A 20496-nucleotide genomic window follows, 5' to 3' on the forward strand; every position below is an offset into this window, starting at 1 on the left:
AGCCCTAAATGAATATCAAACCAAAGATGAAAAGCTATTACCCTACAAAGAGCTAGTTGATCAGCTAACCCAACATTTTACAAAGCTTCAGTTTACACAAGTGCCTCGAATACAGAACAAAGCAGCAGATGCTATGGCTACTATAGGCTCGCTCTTGGAAATTCCCCAAGCAGCTACACAGTATGAGTTTTTAGTGGAGCAGCTCCTCACACCCGCCTATGCGAATGAGGATTCAAACCGTGTTTGTATCTTGGTTGGTTCCCAATCCCCTTGGTACCATGAGATTCACGCTTACCTTAACGATGGTATCATATCCCCTCACCTCACACGTACCCAACGCCAGAACCTCATCCGAAAATCATCCCGCTATGTTATCATAGCCAATACCCTATATCGTCGGGGTTATCACGATACTCTCTCTCGATGTTTAGACCAAAATGAGGCCGCAATGGTGTTAAAGGAAGTACACTCTGGACTTTGCGGTGCCCACACGAGTGGTATTGTCCTAGCGCGACAAATCCTTAGAGCAGGCTACTATTGGCCTACCATTGAAGAAGACTCCTGTGACTTTGTCAGAAAGTGTCTCCCATGTCAGCAGCATGCAAATCTTGTGCACGCTCCAGCACAGGATCTACAGCCTATTGCACCACCTTGGGCTTTCGCTTGTTGGGGCCTTGATCTAGTTGGAACTATCACACCCCTCTCATCTGATGGACATAAATGGATAATAACAGCTACAGACTATTTCACTAAATGGGTGGAAGCAGTCCCCCTAGTCTCAGCTACAGGAGTTCAGGTCTCCAAGTTCATCTTGTACCACATTGTTTGCCGCTTCGGCATCCCATCCACCATCTTCACTGACCACGGAGGTAACTTTGAAAATCTCAACATGGAAGAATTATGCACTTCCCTCCGCATCCATCACCGCTTTTCTAGCCCATATTTCCCACAAGGTAACGGCCAGGCAGAGGCAACTAACAAAACCCTCCTCAAAATTCTAAAGAAAGTTGTCAATGATTCCGGCCGTGATTGGCACCTATAAATAAATCCAGCCCTATGGGCCTATCGAACTTCCTTCCGTACATCCACAGGCACAACTCCATACTCCCTAGTCTATGGTGCCGAAGCAGTACTACCTATAGAGGTTGAACTTCCCTCCTTGCGCATATCTTTGCAAGGGCAAATATCAGATGAAGAATATAGAGTAGCTCGGCTCACCCAGCTAGATCTCTTAGACGAGAAGCGACAACAAGCCTATGATCATCTCACAATCTATCAAACTCGTCTCAAAAGGAATTTCAACAAGAAGGTGCTTCCACGACACTTTCAGCCAGGTGACATGGTCCTTAAAGAAAACATGAAAGTCCAAGCAGATCGAGAAAAGAAAGGCAAGTTTGAACCTACATGGCTTGGTCCTTATGTTGTCACTGCTTCCTTTGGCTCTAGAGCTTATCAGCTATCTACACCAGAAGGAGAACTCTTGAATGATCCTACTAACATCATTCATCTCAAGAAGTTCTATGCTTGAAGATCCTTGGTATACCAGGCTTTTGAAAAATACAAAAGAAAAAAATAGTAAAGAGAAATAAGCGTCCAATGGTGAAAACTTGGCAATTCAAGCACCTTGGATAGGTACCTTGGTGAAAACCTGGTAATTCAGGCGCCTTGTGTACTAAAGACTAATCCATTATCTATCACTATCCTATCCCTCATCCATTTACCCACCATCCCATAAGACACACTTGCTTGTTCCCTTGGTGTTCCAACCAAATATCCAAAATCTGATGAAGCTTGTAAATACCTCCTGTACAGCTTGTAAATTTTGTACCAAAGCTTGTATTATACCTTGTAAATCTTGTACCATACCTTGTCTATCCAAATCTTGTCCAAGGTTTGTACTATATTCTAGCCTATAAATAATCCTGTATCCTAGCTTGTATACTATCACGTGCACACACAAAATTCCATTTTCCTTAAGCTTTTCGCAAACCATATACCTATCCACCTATCACCTATTATAGACATCCCATCCTTCACAAACATTTCCATCTCACAAAAACCAAAACATGAACAAACTTGTACATTTGTAACATATCTTGGTCCATCAGCTTGTACATCCTCTTTAACTTAGTACCATTGTATCTATCCAGCGTTCATGTCAGTTTGTCCTTGATCAGCATCTTGCACCCATCACACATCTTGGTTAGCTATTCCAATGCATCCTTTAGCTAGATTTCCTGTCACCAAAGTGTTATCTTTCTTAGTTCAGCTTGCCAGATGCATCACTCATCCAAATCCACTAGCTTCGGTGCTCTCCAATAGGTCCTTGCAGGATATAGCTTTCCTCATGTCTGATCTTGGTCCGTTAGTGCCTTGTCCTACCCATCTCGTTGGCAAACGGTTCTCTTTTGGATTTTCACTTTCTTTTGATTTGGGATCTTCCCTTTTGGGTTTTGAAGTATCTTTTCCAAGCAATCTCCTTGTTCCCTCCTCAAGGTTGCCACGATCTTCCATATCATGGTATGCTGCGAATGGGACAATTAGAGCGTAAGGTCTTGATCAGGTCTTTCGTTTGTTTTTCTTTTCTGCTTGTGGGTTCTCCAGTGTCGTTTCCACGCTGCTTCCTCTAGGATTCATGTGTGATGCTGGGGCAATCCTTGTGTGTTTGTTTTGAGTTAGTTTGTCAGTCCTTTGGACGGTTGGTGAAAAGGCCTTGATGTTCTTGGTAACCTTGGCAATTAACCGATAGTCCTATAGCAAATCTAGTGCTCAACTACATGGTGGTACTTCTCTTTGAAGTATCCCCCCGCTCAAAAAGCTTCAATGGTTTTCCTTCATCTCCATTATCCCCCATCCATATCCAGCATCCGTCTCTCCTACCCCAGCTGATGCATCAGTATCTCTTTGAATCACTCATCACTCTTAGCTTTATTGATCCACAATCCTAATCTTAGGGATCCACCAATCCAAATCAACCCACCAAGCCTCATCTTTCGAGATCCACAATCCTAGTCCTAGGGATCTCCGAAACCCATCTTCCGCCAATCTAACTCTTTGAAATCCTGTTGCATCAGCTTTATAATCCCCTCATCCATCTCCCTATCTTGGATTCCTTTTTATAGCACTCTGCTCCTTCATCCTCCACCTTCCCTAAGGTCTTAAGCTTGCTTCCTCTTGTGCATCTGATTCTCCTTTATCATTCTCCCATAGTGAGAGTTTGAGCTAATTCAACCTCTTCTCTTAATACAATTTGAGTCTCCTTGCTCATCCCAGATTCTTGTATTTTTCAAGAAGCCACCAAGCCTCGCTTTCTCTCCCCGCTGCCTTCTTGAGGGGGCATCTCATAGTCCATTCTCTCCTCTTCTGCTCTAGCCTTGGGCATCTTATTTTCTTATCTTTGATGTCATGCCACTTGCGGCATCACATCAAAGAGGGGCAAAATGTAGACACCTAAAAATCCTTTAGAAAATAAAGTATTTTTATTTTCTGAAAAATTCCCGATGACATCATCATTTATTAATTAATTAATTATTTAATTAATTAATTAATTAATTTTTATGCCATTAAATCCTTTTATCTTAATTAAAAATATTTAATTAAGGAATCCCTCCCAAAAATGTTTAAATCTTATTTAAACATTATTTCCTTATTTATTAATTATTTAATTAATAAATTGACCAAAAATCCTAAAATAAATAAAAAATTTATTTTTTTCCCAAAAGTTGGCCAATTTCCTTATGACCAATAACCTCTTCCAAAATCTTCTAATCCTTCTTTAATTTTGATTAAAGGCTAATCCCATCATTTCCTACCCCTAACCCCAACTCAAAATATTTAATTAAAATTAAATATTAATCCTCATGTTTATTAAAAAAGTTTTAATAAATATCTCCTCAACCCAAACCCTTGAAATAAATAAAACTTTATTTATTTCCTAAAAATCTAATTTATCCTCACCCTAAGAAATTCTAGACTCTTCTAGAAAGTCTTCATCCTCATCCTAGGAAATTCTAGACTATTCTAGAAAGTCTTTATCCTCATCCAAAATCTAGGCTCTTCTAGAAGATGTCTTTAAACCTAATCCTAATCTCCTCCTAACCTTGTCACATTCCCTAAACATGGGTTAAAACTTACTAACCCAAGCCAAAGTTAACAAATATCTCCTCCTTCACCCACCCTCATTAAATGCCATCCACTTGCCTATCCCTAAGCTAATCCTAAACCATCCTAATCCATCCTCTAATCATTTGCACAAGCCTAAGAAAGCTTAGAACCTTCCTAATCAAGTCATAGTCGAATTTTCTCTCATCACCCTCAAAATATCTCAACCATAAAACTTTATGAAGTCCACTAGGTCATAAATGACTCTTACAAGCCCTTTTATTGCTCTTACAAGTCATTATGAGGGTCTTTATGAAGATTTTATCTCTTGAGCCTCCTTTGTTGACTCATCCTTGCCCTTTCCTCCATCCTCTCACCATGTGACATGTGTCACTCCTTGATTGGCTATAAGGAAGCACAATCCATGTGCTCTCCTCTCATGCAATCTGAGCCCTCCATAAGCTTTTTCACATCCTTGCATCCTAGCCCTTGATCCCTCAAGCCTCTTGCCTATAAATTGGATCCTTCCCCTTTGCAAAATAATACAATCCATGAAGTAAAGTTATAATGCTATTTTGAGAGCCAAATCCATTCTAAAGCCATCTATCCACACCAAAAATCCACAATCATCCATTGAAGCCTTTGGAAGCATATTGAGCATACATCCTATCCATTTAGATAAAGCTACTCAACAAGAGAGCTTCTTATTGAGAGAGTCCATTAATGGCTCATATTCTCAATTAAGAGCTCATCTTAGTCTATCTTGAAGTTTATGAATTTTGTTTAGTTTGTAGAAGTTTTATTTAAATTTGGTTTCTATTAGCATACTAACATTTTCTCATATACAGGTAGATCATAATTTCTATCAACCAAACTATCGACAATCAAGGAATGCATTAAAAACAATAAAAGCCTTCCACTGTCCATTGTCGACCATTGCCCATTGCCACTTTTTTGTCATTTCAATTTATGACAATTTAATTGTATAAGTTACTGACCAACAACCATTTCAAACACATGTTTTGATTGTCAATTGTAATAATGGAGGGTTATGAATTGTTCTAAGTCCTCTATAAAGAGGCATCTGTAATTAGATTTTCTAAAGGCAGTACAAGTTGAGTTTATTGTGCAACAATATAACTATGATTTTATTTTGTTTGATCTTCCTCCTTGTCTTTTCCCACCAACATTATGGTATTAGAGCTAGTTGATAGAGACTCTTGGAGATTTCTTACAAGAGAAGTTGTAGCTTTGAGTAGTGATCCACATTGCTAAGTCTAAGCAGCCATTTCACTGCTAGTGTTGAAGGTAAATTAATTATTGAAGTATCGATAACTACGAGGAAGATTATGAAATTATTCAAGCATTTGCATATATGAATTAAGGAAGGTATTCAATATCAATTTTATAGTGTCTTAAATGGTTTTAAGAGTTTTATTTTCTCTAAACATCTAAGAGCAAGGACTTTAATATTAATTTAGTGGCAAAATTTGCATGATAAGAATGTTTTTAAAAAAACATAGTGAGAAGTGAAGTATAAAGGATTTTAAATTATTTTGAAAAATAAGGGTGCAAAATAAAATAGTACTTTGAAAATTTAAGTGAAGGTATGGCCTCTAATGTATCTTATGTGCAACCTCCAATTCCACTTCTCACTGGTAAAAAGTTATGATACTTGGGAAATAAAATGAAAACATTGTGTAGATCTCAAGGGATAATTGACATTATTGAGAAAGGTTTTAAAGAGTTAGGGGTTGAATTTGATCTAAATGATTGATGCAGTGCAAGGTAGGAGAATCCCCAAAGGAGATGTCCTAGCCCCCAATAAATAACCACACAATGGAAACATAGCGACAATGCAAGATCTGAAACCAAACCACAATAATTTATTCATAGATATAACTGATTACATGCAATGTGTTGAGTTGTAAGGCCTTCTCGATTATAGCCAAATGCAAAGCAAGTGATAGTTATACAAGATCCCTCAAGATCCCATCCAAACCATAGCTAGTCTAGATCCAAACTTTGGTAGAAACCTCCAAGAAGATCCAACTGGTACTCGCAAGCCCACCAAGAAATCTCCTTATTTCACAAGCCTCAGCTACTAGCCCTTCTCAAAATTTTCTCCTCTACCACCTCCTCTTCTCCAAGATGGATGAATAATCACAATCTTGTTGTAGACTGCCTCACATTCGATGCTCTATCCATAGACTCAGGAAAAACTTGCTCTCTAGCTACTCTCCACACTTACTCCTCTGAAATGAGTGAATAATGACTAAAGACTTCACCACACCCCCTACTTATACCCAACTAAGCCACAAGTTGGCCTAGTAAGCTACAAACTAAATATCCCTTATATTAAATACTTGAAGAGCTACAAGCCAACCTCCAACATAAATTAAATACCAAGTGCCTTTAAATGCTTACAATGCTTAATAAATACATCAAAATTAATTACCCAAGACCCAGATAGGTCCACTCAACTCCACCAAAATCCCTTCAACATGTAGGATGGCTAACTACCCCAAGATGCTCCTACATCAATGATCACTGAAAAAAGGAATTATAGAAAAGAGAGAAAAAGATGGGAAATTTATGATGTTCACAAAAAAAAGTATGGAAGAATTAATTTTACAAAGAATTAGAAATGTAAGTTTAGCTAAATAAGCTTGGAAGATTTTGGAAAATAGATGTCAAGGTACATCTAAGGTTAAGATGGATTAATTACAAGTACTTAGAAGAAGTTTTGAAAATCTAAAAATGAGAGAATCAAAGTTAGTAGATCATTTTAAGCTATTTTTATGAATATTGTTAATAAAATTAGATTAAGTGGTGAAGATTTATCTAATAAAAAAGTTATAGAAAATATTTTAAGGAGTTTTCCAAGCAAGTTTGATATTGTTGTGGTTATGATTGAGGAAGCAAAAGATCTATCGTTGTTGTCTTTAAAATGATTTGTTTGGATCATTTATTGCACATGAATCTAGGGTGAATAAGAATATTGACACAACTTTGGAGAATGCTTTCAAGGCACACATGACATTTGGCACAGGCAAAGGAAGAGGAAGACACAAAAACAACTATCAAAGAGAAGAAAGAAAGGGTCTAGGTCCTAGAGGATGGAGAAACCAAAGTCTAAATTCAAGGGGACACAATAAAAACCAGGTATCATAAAGGTATGAAAAATAAAATGTTCAATGTTATTATTGCAAGAAGTTTGGACATTTTGCAAATGAATGTAGAAAGAAACAAGCAAATATAGGGAAACAAAATGCATTTTTTTCTGCTCAAGAGTAGTTCGAGGACATTGTTCATTACATGTGATGTAGCTCAAGAGAGCTCAAGTGATGAATGGTTTCTACATAGTGGTTGTAGTAATCATATGACATGAAATAGAGATATATTTGAAAGCTTGGATACTTTAGCCAAATCAGAAGTGAAATTGGGCAATGACAACAGAGTAGAAGTCAAAGGAAAAGGTACAATTAATAACTTAATTACAATTTAGATTTTTTGTGCACTAATAATCTAATATGGAGTTCATTGTATGGTTAAAAAAATCTAGTCCATACAAATAATAACTTTGTGATCATTGATTTGATATAGTTAACTACATGCAAATCAAGAGTTTCTCCAATGAGATCTAAAGGATCACAATTAAAATTATTGTTGATTCTAATGAAATGGGAGACTCTTCCAATTTAAGAATAATTCCATGAACAACACTAAAAATGCTTTGGATTTTCCTATAATTGTGAAAGAGGAAAGATAAAGAGATAAACTTATTTTATATGTCAGAGATCAATAAATTCTTAAATGAGCTCTCAAATGTTTCTAAGAAAAGGAAGTTTGGAATGGAATGGCTCTAAATATTTATGATTAGGTGAGAGATGCACGATATAAGGGGGAAAGTCATATCTTTCCATTTTTGGAGAAACATCATCATATTGTAAAGGGAACCATGCCAGAATATAAGAAGGGAAAGTAGAGGAGACATAATAATAATTTCACAATCATGAAAAAACAAAAAACACATCGACCCCTTTATAAAAGTGTGACATGGGTTTGTTATTTAAATAAATGAAACAAAAAAAAAAAATTATTTCAATGAATTCCATAAAATACATCTTGAGAAGAACTTTGTACAAAACCATAATGTATATAGGTTGTAAAAATAAACAACAATCAAAATCTCGCGTGGAAAAATAGTGGGATCATGGAAGAGAAACATGTTTCCCCATTTTCAATGCATCCATAGAAATGCATTACCATCATCAAGGCATCGCTAATGTGATGTTTTCTTCCTTGTCCTAGTGATAGCTCTAATCATTTTAGACTCTCTCTGCTATAATGAAGTCATCTCTGCATTAACCACCTATAATGACTCCTCAAATTTATTTTTAGTCGTCCATCATACCAAATATTTCTCTTTAATGTCAAGTGACATTAAACATTATTTTTAAGAACATGAAATAAAATTTTCTAAGAAATTCATAAGACATGTAATATAGATTGTGAATTTTTTCAAAAAGTTGAATTGTTTCCAACACAAGTTGATGTCACAAGCTTCTTTTGTTTGTGTTTTTTTAGTTCATACCTAATTCTCACTATTTTTTAACATAAAATTTATTTCGAACATTTTTAATAAAGTATCTTACTATCTAGACATAACTGTAATTAAGTACTAGGTATATACATTTCTAAAAAATGTCCTTTGGTACATTTTTTGTGGAACTTAACCATTACAATTTATTGGTACAAATAGTGCTTGCATAGACTTTTCGCTCGAAAATCCTATGTTTTGGTACATTTTATAATGGACACCATTATATCATGCCCAATGAGTAGGCCCTCTCCCATAGGTGGGTTTGTAGCATTATAACATTGACAGAATGTCTAACTCAAGCCATGTTGTAATCTCCTAGAATTTTCATGAAGCACCTAAATCAATCAACTTGTTTGAAACCAGAGGACTTCCTAAATGTGGTGCACAAGAAAATGTATTAGGCGAGGACTGTAGATTTAGGTATCCATAAATGCTAATGATTTAACAATGATTAGTTTTTTATCAAGTAAAATAAGTTTTAATAGGTGCCTGAAATGCCACTGTAAACAAAATAATACCAAATTAAAGTTCATAACATAAAGCAGAACATCAATAAACAATAGGGCAAGGAAGGCCGCAAACCATTCCTAAGACAAAACAACCTCTAAAGGAGCAAGCAAACCTAGCTAAACTAAAAACCAGGGGGAAAAATAGAAAATCTAGGAGAAAAAATTAGGGCACTGTATCTTTGACCAGCTTAGTTATCTAGAGCTCCATCTTTTCCATGGTCTCTATTGCCTTAATCATTAGCTTATTGTCATCTGGAGTATTATCCCTATCCCTCTTCCTCTTATTAGATCTCACTTTATAGCTCAAGTTTTCATCTAGGGGGTTTGTATCCACTTTAGGAGCCCTTTTTTCCTCGTTTACTATGTCAACATTCCTGTTTGTACCAACCTCCATCATCTCTTACATTTCTTTGATGTTATCATTTAATCCTTTGATAATATTAAGGCCCTAGTTAGCAAAACTGTCAAGAGTGCACTCCATCCTGTCTAATCTCTTATCCATCTCAATAACCCTAGTTTCTAGAATGCTAATTTTGTTAGATCCTTCATCTCCTTCCTTCCCTTTCAGCCCCAAAACCTTGTTCTTTAGCTCTTTAATTTTTGTGGAAAATCCACTTGATTGACCAGAAGTTATCCGCCATGTTGTTGTGGGCATTGTTGAGGAGAATCATCCCCACCTCCCTAGAATTTTCATTGAACACCACCATTGTTAGGTGAATTAGTTCCTCCAAATGGATTTTACCATCATCCCCCTCTAAGACCTTAGGTTGTATAGTCTCTCTAACAATGTGCATCTTCATAGTCTAAGACTCGAAGTTCCTCCAGACGATTTTCGTGCCCTTGGAGCTGAAAGATATAGTAGTTTTCTCCTTGCCATAATCCTCATTCCTGACCTCCTAGGTGATGGGAGTTGTCTCCAAACCCTTGCTAGAATCATGATCAACTTCACTTTCAATTCCCTTTCTCCTCTTTGTCGAGCTTTCCACCTTCCTGTGAGCCTGAACCTTGCCGGTACCCTCCTCTTTCACAACAGTCTCCTCTTCCATAACCATCCCCTCATCCTCTTCATTACAATCCTCAATAGAATTAATCTCAGACTTGAAACTTTTACTCACTGAGCCTTTCCTAGTCTTTTTCTTCTTGTGCTTGCCCAAATCTTTAGTTATCTTGGCCACCTCCTCATCCTCATCCAAGTGGAGGCCTACACTATCCTCAGTATCAAAAGGGAGACATGAGTTTGTCATGTCATCCAAGGACTCCACTTTGTGTGCAATCTATTTGCCACGAGTTTGAGCCTTGAAGTACTCATAGATTAGTAACAATAGGCCCTCATGGAAAGTCGGGTTAACATACGATCTCTTCTTGTATCCCATGATATTCTTATTAACTAAGAAGAAGAGGTAGTAGGGTATGGAGATTTTCATGCCATACCTGAAGTGTTTAAGGATGATAAAGTGATGGGTACGGATTCTATCATACCTTTTATCCAGTGCAATGTAAGAAATAATCACCCTTAGTACAAACCTCAAGAGTTTTTTAATTGAATCTAGTTCATAGTATGCTCCCGTCTTCACCAATTCTTTCATCTCCTTGGCATCTTTAGCAAAATCTCTCATTGCATTAAGGGAAAATTTCTTGTCCCTAAAGAATTTGATTCCCTTGGCAGGGGAACCAGTGACCTCCACTATGATGCCTTCATTAACCCAAAAATCAACCCCGTCAATCTTAACTTTCCCATCTTTCTAGGATGTGACCATATGATCAATAACCTTAGGGTTCTAGCCATCCAATCTATCAATGAACTTGAAAATGCCACCATCCCTCAGTTTCTCCCATACCTTCGACTGCCTTTTCCATTTTACCCCCCACCCTTCAGCTCTCTGTGATGCCTTTCGCCAACCATCTTGTTTCTTAGAGTAGAAATTTTTTGCAACCTCTGATAACAAAGAACTAATTGCATATAAAACACATTGAAATAAAGATTTCCTTTATTATCAAGAATATAATAGTAATTAAGCTTACCAGTCACCCATAAAATGTGCCAAAAAGCCTCCTAATTAAGATAAATCATGTTCGGCTCATGCTTACCTCTCAATAAAATTAATGTGATTCTGACAACATTATCTTTCATTATTACTCTTAATATTTCTTATCCTCCCTTAGATTCTCTCAATCTCTATCATGCTTTTTGTTGTCGTCAGAAGCTCATCACCATTAATCCACCTGTATGATATTTTCCTTTTGACTACCTCATTGGTCATCTAGTTAGCAACTAAGTTAGCCTCTCTATATTCATGTGACATGTGGACCTTGTCGAAAGTGAGCAGGATTTGTTTGGTTTCTTCCACCAAATTCTTGATTGAATAGGATGGAGGATGTTCACCTCTTAGGCATTTTATGATGTTGTTTGAGTCCCCCTCAAGCCAAAGGAATTTAACACCACTATCTTTAGCTAGTATAGTAGTTTGAAGGGCATCACATGACTCAATAAAATATTTGGTTTGGTGCTCTAGAGGAAAGGTAACTGCCGCTATGCCATAACTTTTGCAATTTCAAATCACTTCACCACTACCAACTTGCCCTAGATTTCCTTTAGCCACCCCATTGAAATTCACTTTATGCCAACCCACAAAGGGAAATTTCCATTGACATTCCTCTCTTCTTCTCCATGTGGCATTACTGAACTTGGTGTCTCTTGCAAACAAGTTAGAACCTTTGCAAAAAAAGTAGTTTTCCAAAAGGGCATTAAGAATTTTACCCAACATAATCTTGGTGGGGAGGCTAGCTTCTCTAAATATTCGATTGTTGTATTCTTTCCATATTCCCCAACCAAAGTGAGCTAGAGCCCATTTACTGATGGCATGAAAACAAGAGCCCTTTCGTGAGTTGTCCCATTGCCTAAGGAATTCAATAATCATAGCAGGGGCACACCAGTTCAACTCAAAAACATGGCTGAAAAAGACCGAACATCTATCATGAAAGAGAAATGAATAAACAAGTGATCCATAGTATCAACCTGATTTTTGCAAAGGACGTATCTATTAGGAATGTAAAGACCCCTTTTGATGAGATTGTTAATAGTAAGCACCCTAATCTAGAGGAAAAGCCAAAAGAAAATGTTGACTTTAGGAATAAGGCCAGGGTACTAGGTCTTTTCCCATATTGGTTTGGAATCCTATTTCAACTAAGCTTGGTACCCCGAGGCTATAGAGTAAATGCCAAAAGAAGTGTTCTCCCACACTAACTGGTCCTGATCCTCATTCAAAATTATAGCATGCAGGATAGTCATCAAAGGTTTGAGCTCCTTAGAGATTAAGGAAAGGTATCTTCATTCTTTTCCTAATCTGCACTCACTAACTTTTTTGCCAAACCTCAAAATGCAAGTATTATCCCATCTATCAAAAGCAGGAAGATTGAGAGAGGCCCCTAGATTAGCCAATTCTCATGCCAGAACAAAATCTTTCTACCCTTCCCCACTCTTCATTTCACCTAGGTTTTGGTTGTTTCTCTAGCTTTGAGCATACCATTACAGATGTAAGAGCCCTTGGGATTGGTGTCTTCATTGAACAATTGTCTAATGGAAGGTCTCCCAAGGTATTTATCTTCCATGATATCATGCTAATCCTCCTTGCTAGAAAAGATTCTCAAAATCTATTTGTCTTGAAGGTCTTTATTAAAAGGTCTCAATTTTTTGATTCACGAGCCCCCAAAGTGTTTGGGGAGGCACACATTGTCCAAAGGAATGAGAGAAAAAATCTCGTGTTCCTCTGAACTAGACAAGAGAAAATTCCTTTCAATATTCTCTACTAAGTAAACTTATTTGTAGGGAATCCCAAATAGACTCATCGCATAAGTGGGAAGATTCTGAAGGGTGGATTTAACCAACTGATTTTTTCCAACTTGGCTAAGGGTTATACCCTTCTAGCTAACCAATTTCTTATTAAACCTATCAATAAGGTTAGTTCAGAAAGAATCGGGGGGTTTGAGGCCCATAGGGAGACCCAAATAGTTCAAGGGAAGGCTACCTCTACCACATCCAAGACTATCAACTCTCTTTCTCTATCTCATAGTCAGAGTATTGATGAAGAAGACAAAGGTCTCGTTCCAATTGATAAGTTGTTTTGAACCTCTAGTGTTCGAGCTCAAAATCTTTTTGACCACCCTGGCTTCCCCAACCAAGGCTTCCTCGCCCCCCAAGATAGTGTTATCCATAAATTGTTGGTAAGAGAACATTGGGGGGCCTGAAGAAGGTCTAATAGCTTTCTGAGCCCCAAATATCTTATTAGCAAAAATCATCCTTCCCAAGCACTCGACCAAAATGATGAAGAGAATGGGCTATAGGGGTTACCTTGTCTTAACCCCTTTGATGGTTTGAAGAATGGAGAAGGAGAACCATTGAGCAAAACAACCAAAGAGGAAGTCAAATCATCTATTTGATAAGCTTGCAAACCTTTGAATCAAACCCAAAGGCTCTGAGGACCTTAAAGAGAAAAGACCAGTCCACTTGATCGTAAGCCTTGTATAGGTCAAGCTTTAGGAGAAAGCCTTCTCTCTTGCCTTCTTCCAAGGAGTGGATCACTTCATGGAGCCATAATAGAATCCATGATTTGTCTCCTCGAAATGAAACCAGACTGTTGAGAGCAATAATCAAAGGGAGGATCTTGATTATCCTATTAGCCAAGACTTTAGAAATGATCTTATAGAAAGAATTGCAGAGGCTGATGGGTCGAAAATGATCAATAGAATCTGTCCTTGGCATTTCAGGGATAAGCACCAAAAAAGTAGCATTCACCTCCTTGAGAAAAATTTTAGCTCCAAAAAACTCTTGAACCGCTTTGATAATAATGATTAGTTTGTATCAATTGTTTCCCTCATAAAATCGATTAGAAAGTGGTAGCATAGGCTCTTTAGGCAACTCCATTATGTTGGTTCAACACTGCTATAGCTAAAATTATTGAAAGAAAGAGAGTTGAAGGTTGTCATTTCATGTGAGTTGTTATTTAAATCCATAAAATGAGGTTAAACAGGGGCTGAAAAATTAGAAGTGTTGTGCAAGATGAGCATCTATATGACCTGGGCATTCATGGATGCAGTGCTAACGCAGTCGATGTGCAAAGAAGCTCAATGTGAACTGCATCATACAAATATTTCTCACTTTCCTCCCCACAACTTTCTAGTATAATCAAATAAACTATTTTAGAGACTGTATTGGACATAAAATGCTTCCATATCTGAAACCCATGAATGAGAAAAAAAACATTATAACACTACTATCAACATTTACAAATTGAAAACCAAGAAGGAATATGAAGGATACTTCGTGGGGAAGAGACTTGATATCTTGGGTAGATTTAGATTGAATCTTATTTTTCCTGCCACTCATGATTTCTAGAACAAGAGCTCTCAGACTAAAAATATCAGTCTGCTCAGTCAAATTATATTTCATGATATATTCAGGAGCCATGTAGCCTATGTGAAAATACAAAATGATCTTAAAATTGACCAAGATTTGAAAGAACAAAGAATAAATTAGGATACCCAATGAGAAAATAAGTCCTAGGATTTTTGCTTTTGATATACTTACAGAGTTCTTGCAATTCCTGTGTTGACATGAGTTTGACCTTCAGTAAAATGCCTCACCAATTAAAAATCTGAAATCTAGGATTTGAAATTCTCATCTAATATTTTTATATCTTTGTGTATAATATGAATTTTAAATTCGTGGTGAATATATGCTAACCTTCTTGCTACTCCTATTATTTCAATTATCTTTTCCCAGTTGTGTACATTTCACAATATTAGATCTACTTCAAAATGAAACTCATCCCATAAACATAAACATAAGGGTAGGGATTTATAGTAAATTGTGTTTGGACTAAAATTTCTCATTAGGTGATCTTCTATTCTTCAAATACATACTTTCAAATTAAAAATTCAATAAAAAGATTATCATAAAACAAATTCAAATTGAATGGAAATAGAAAGAAAATTGAATAGATGGTACCCAAGGTTTTTATTGGGTAGGTATTCATGAACTAGGAGCCTTTTCTGATCCTTGATGCTACATCCGAATAATTTTACCAAATTCTTGTGCCAAACATTGTTTATCATGGTCCCTTAATTTAAAAATTCCTTCGCACCATGATCTTTGTTGAAGACCAAAAGCCTCTTTATGGCAATTTCCTTTTTTGGAAATATTCTATTGCTGGAAATATTCTTAAATGCTAAGTTATTGAGAGGGGAGGGATGAATCAGTAACTCCTAAAACTTTTAAAACACTAATCCAATTAATAGATAATCCAATACTGATCTAACTGCATGCATGAGAAACTGAAAAACATGAAAGCATTCATAACACTTTGACACAAATATTTGGGGACCCAAAAACCTTCCAAATAGAAAGTAAAACTGGGGTGGGGATGATACCCACAAGCTTTAGTATTGCAATATAAAGTTGGCTTGTTAAGGCTTACATTGATCACTTCTAATGATCTCCCCTGTTAGGAGCAATAAGGACTGCTAGGTCCACCTTGTTAGAGGATTTATAAACACACAATGAAGTATGCACTCGGTGAAGAGATTTGAATAAGACTGCTAGGTCTACCTTGTTAAAAGATTTGATTGATCCACCTATTAGGATGAAGCAATAGCTGATCTCTAATCTGCAACTTGGTTTGCTGAATGATATTCCTTTGAGTGTATAAATCACCTTGCTATGATAGATGAATCTTTGCTGCTCCTTATACTGTTGTAGCATTTGTAATTCACACTTGCTGCTCTTCTCTGATGATTAGATTGATTCCATGCATATATTCAAACTCCTTGGATGTGATACAATACATTACATATATACCAATCCAATTATACAATTACAAAGTTGACCACAATACAAGTTTACACAAATATTATAAAGTTGGCTCAAATGTAGACACTCGGGTTTTGAAGACTGACTCGGTGAGGTTCTAATACTCGACCTCCACTGTCAATGCTCGACATCATCATGCACTCAGTAGATGTAGAAACTCAGTCCATACTAATCACTTCCAAGTAGTATTGAACTCGGTCTACACTGGTGACTCAGTGAATACTATGAAACTCGTCATATAAACTGAGTCTCTTGGTTTACATTGAATGACTTAGTAAACACTATCACCTCAAGCTCAATATAAATTGAGTCACTTGGTTAACACTGAGTAGCTCAGTCAACATTGAACTCACATCACATTAACTACAAACTCGGTAACTACTGCATAGCTCAGTTTACTCTGGTAAACTTGACATACATTGAGATGCTTAGTTTACACTGTTGGTCTTCACAATAATTGTAACTACTTGATATATACTAGAATTTGCCCAAAGGACTTGGTAGCAACTAAAATGCTTGGTTAACACTATAAACTACACAATAAGCTTGGTAGATACTTACAATTTGAATAAGTGTATGTCACTAATAACAAACTTGGCTGATATGTCAACAATCTCCCCCTTTGACATTAGTGACAAAAACACTTATTAGCCAAAACTGAATTCAAAAAGTTCCTGAATACCTCTATCCATCACCATGTGATTCTTAGCTTGGTAGAGTATATTGGTTTTAAGATTTTTCAAAATTGGTTTTTGTAAGATATATTTCTATACATGATAAGGCGTCTATATAGTATATTGTAAAGATGAATACATTCTTCTTTACATTATTTACATTTATCTCCCCCATTTCCTTTATAGCTTATGTATCAATTCTTACATTTTTCTCCCCCATAATTTATCTTTTCCATATATTCTCCTTCTATATCTTCTATGTCTTCTCTATATCTTTTCCCCATTTTTCACAATAATGCCAAAGATTTATTTGGTACATTTACCTATTAATGCCAAAATGAAACAAAAACTCTGAATGTACCTTGAGTATTATAGCCAACATTTTTTCCCAATCGTCCTACAAGACCTTACATGTGTGTAGTACAATCTGCACTTCTATTGACAACTCAATCATGTGGTCTCCTATGGAGAAGTTGTTGTTATGGATGAGGGTTTTAGAATGTACAATGTGCTTCTGTAGTGCATCCGTGTTGGGAAGAATCATGTTCTGAATATCTACCAATGTAGATTTGATTCTGGCCTCTTCTCTAAGCAATTCAACTTGTAAATCTATCAAAAGTTTAATCTTATTGAAATGAGTCGAGTTTGAATTGGGGTCAAGCTGCAACTGTTGAGCACTCGCCTTGAGGTCGTCATCAATCTTGGACAATTTGTCCTTTATTTCCTTGGTAAAATTTGAAACATCACATATCTTACCAAAAAGTAATGATACATTTGTACACGAAGTTTCCAGAGAACCCAAAATGATAGAGAGTTTTACTTGATAAATTGCAATTTGTTGAGCAATGTGCTCTAACACTTTATTTTCAAATTTCTTCTCTATCTTCTATAGTAATTTATCTTGTCCATCAAAATCTTCATTGAACTTTTGAATTGTCTCTACTAGTTGAAACAAAATTGGTTGAGATGAATCAACCTCTATACCTGCAGCCTCTGCAAAAATATTCTTGGCATCCTTGATGATTTTGAACTCTTTGTCCCTTTCCTCTCTTAGCCTCTACTGCTTGGCTTTCTTTTGGAGAAGTTCACCAAATATTTGCATTTGATCAGGATTGATTTTGGATATGTCCCAATTTGGGATCACTATATCCTCATCAAGGTCTATTTCCTCCTCCTTTTCTTTTCCATGGCCCAAAAGTTTTGTGATTGGTTGAGACTTGGTCTCAACTGTTGATACACTTATTTATTGCTTTCTAGGAATGGAAACAATAGTAGACATAATAGGACTAGCTGCAAAAATTGATACTACACTTATTGTAGAAGTATCTATAGAAATACCTGCAATAGCCAAAATTGATGTGTCCAAAACTGATGTAGCCAACATGGTAGAAAAGGGAAGAGTCCGCAGCTCAGTAGATGAAGTGGAGGTCACTTCAGTTAATGATGTACTAATTTGAGTTGGTGCAAGGAGTGATTGGATGATTGTGCTTTGAGTGCTAGTCATAATCAATCCTACAGAGGCTATCTGTATGCTAAATGTTGTCACTATTTTGCTTAGAGAGTGAGGGAGTGAGGAAATAGTTGTTGCAGCTATCTTGACTGGGTCAGTTTCCTTATCATCCTGCTTTTCTTCCTCGGTAGCCTCTTGCTCTTGTTTCTCTTCATCATCAATGTTATCAAAATGTGTTGTTTCTTCAATATTTTCCTCTTCATCTTTCTCCTCTTTATCATCATCATCATCATCATCATCATCATCATCATCATCATCATCTTTCACTTCAACAACAAAATCACTCAATTTATGAAGAAGATAGATGTTCTTCCATGTGTTTGTTGCATTCTTTCCCACATGCTCAATATCTTTAATTAGAACCAAACAAGTGTTAAATTTTAGAGTTAATTTCTCCTCATTTTTCTTTAGAGATTCCTTAATCTCCTTGTCTGTTAAGCTCAGAATATGCTACCTCAGGGTTTTCCCATAAATGTCTTTTACAATTTGCATGGAAAATTCCCATCTTGGCTTAATCTTATCCATCAAAATATTAGAAATTTGAGAAGTAAGCTAGTCTGGTGAGTATTTCCACTTACCTATTTTGTTCATCACCAAGTCTTCAATTTTCTTTTGTTCTTCCCCAATCATGATTTCATACTTTAATGATTTGAAATTTTTTATACTTGCCCTTACCTATAGACCTTTCAGTCTATCTTGGAAGGTGGGTGTAGGTTTTCTGAATATTATATCTCCTCCTTCCTTATTAGCTTTCTTCTTTGAGGATCTCCTGGTAAACACAACAGTGGATGGCTTGGCAGGCTTGGTAATGATTACCTTGCCCTTCTTCTCTAGTTGTTCTTCTTCCTCTAATTCTTCCTTGTCCTCTGATTCTTCATCCTCACCTTTTCCCTTGACCAACAAAAGTGTAGAACTAGTTTTCAACTTGGCAATTCTTTTCTTGCCTTTGTTTACTGCTTGAGAGAGCTTGATCTCCAATTCTATCTGGGCTTTGGATTCATCATATGTTCCAAAATATGCAACCTTGGGATCAACTGGTTCATTTACAAGTGCCTTAATTATATTCTTAGTTTCATCTATATTAACCTCATATCCGAGAGGTTTTACCCATGCAATTCTAGGCCTAACTATTTGAATGTATACCTTATCACTATCTATAATGAAACACACACCATCCTTGTAATCTTCAACTAATTTTCTTGGAATTCTGAATCTATTATTCATTTTCTCTTTAAATTCACCAAAATAGTTTTCCATGATACTATTATAGTTCTCTCCCATCTTATCAATGTATTCATTAATTTGGTAGAGAACTGGCACATCTTCTCTCCATACAACTAAATCTTTTGAAGGGAAGAATTTTTGAACATAAAAGAATAAACAAGTCAACAGAGAGCCAAACTTACATGGGTTTTTCTTTGACATCCTAATGCTCTCCATGTTTTTGTTGAATTGCTTCAATAGTAGCTCGACAAGGTCAAGAGAAATATTATTCTTCACTACCTTGTATGCAATGTCAACTGCTTCACACGATGCACTATTCAATCAGCTTGAACTTTAGATCTTATGTGCACTGATATTTATGCCAAATTTTAATTCCATATCAGTGACACTGCTTATCCTCATGCCTCTACTGTCCCATTCTACTAGGTTTTTCTTTTCTAGCTTAGCCTGATCTAGGGTTTTGGTCATTTTAGTCTTAGCCAACATTGGGAGACTAGTGATTCTATGTATCATCTTCTTCGTGATTAAAACTAGTTGCTCCAACCATAACTGTCAATTATGCACCTGAATGAGAATAAACCTAATCCATTTTATTTGAAATTCATGGGGCATGTGAGGAATATGAGTTAACCCTTTAGTTTCTAGGTGTTGATGCTCGAGTTTCAAAATGCCATTTACACACAATTATTCTAGGGCTTCATCCATTTCCAAAGTACCAATATCTTGAATCATGCATTTGAAATGAGAACAAATATCATTTATCAAAAGTACCTTCGGAGGGATTTGTGATTGCACTCTACTCAGATCTAGGGTTTTAGCGATGGCAAGAGTGATCTTGAAGTCTAGAGCTTTCATTCACCACAAATTAGCATTTCTAGACCTTGCTTTACCTTACTGTTGTTGAATGCCATCTTCACTTGACAGGGTTTGAGAGAATTCAAAATCTTTCAAAAATGATTCACTCAAATCTCTTGGATGCTCTTGAAGATCTCTCTACACAATTTGCT

Source organism: Cupressus sempervirens, chromosome 3 (assembly GCF_028749045.1).
Source record: "Cupressus sempervirens isolate cs-2001-9-10 chromosome 3, ASM2874904v1, whole genome shotgun sequence".
NCBI classification, from domain to species: Eukaryota; Viridiplantae; Streptophyta; class Pinopsida; order Cupressales; family Cupressaceae; genus Cupressus; species Cupressus sempervirens.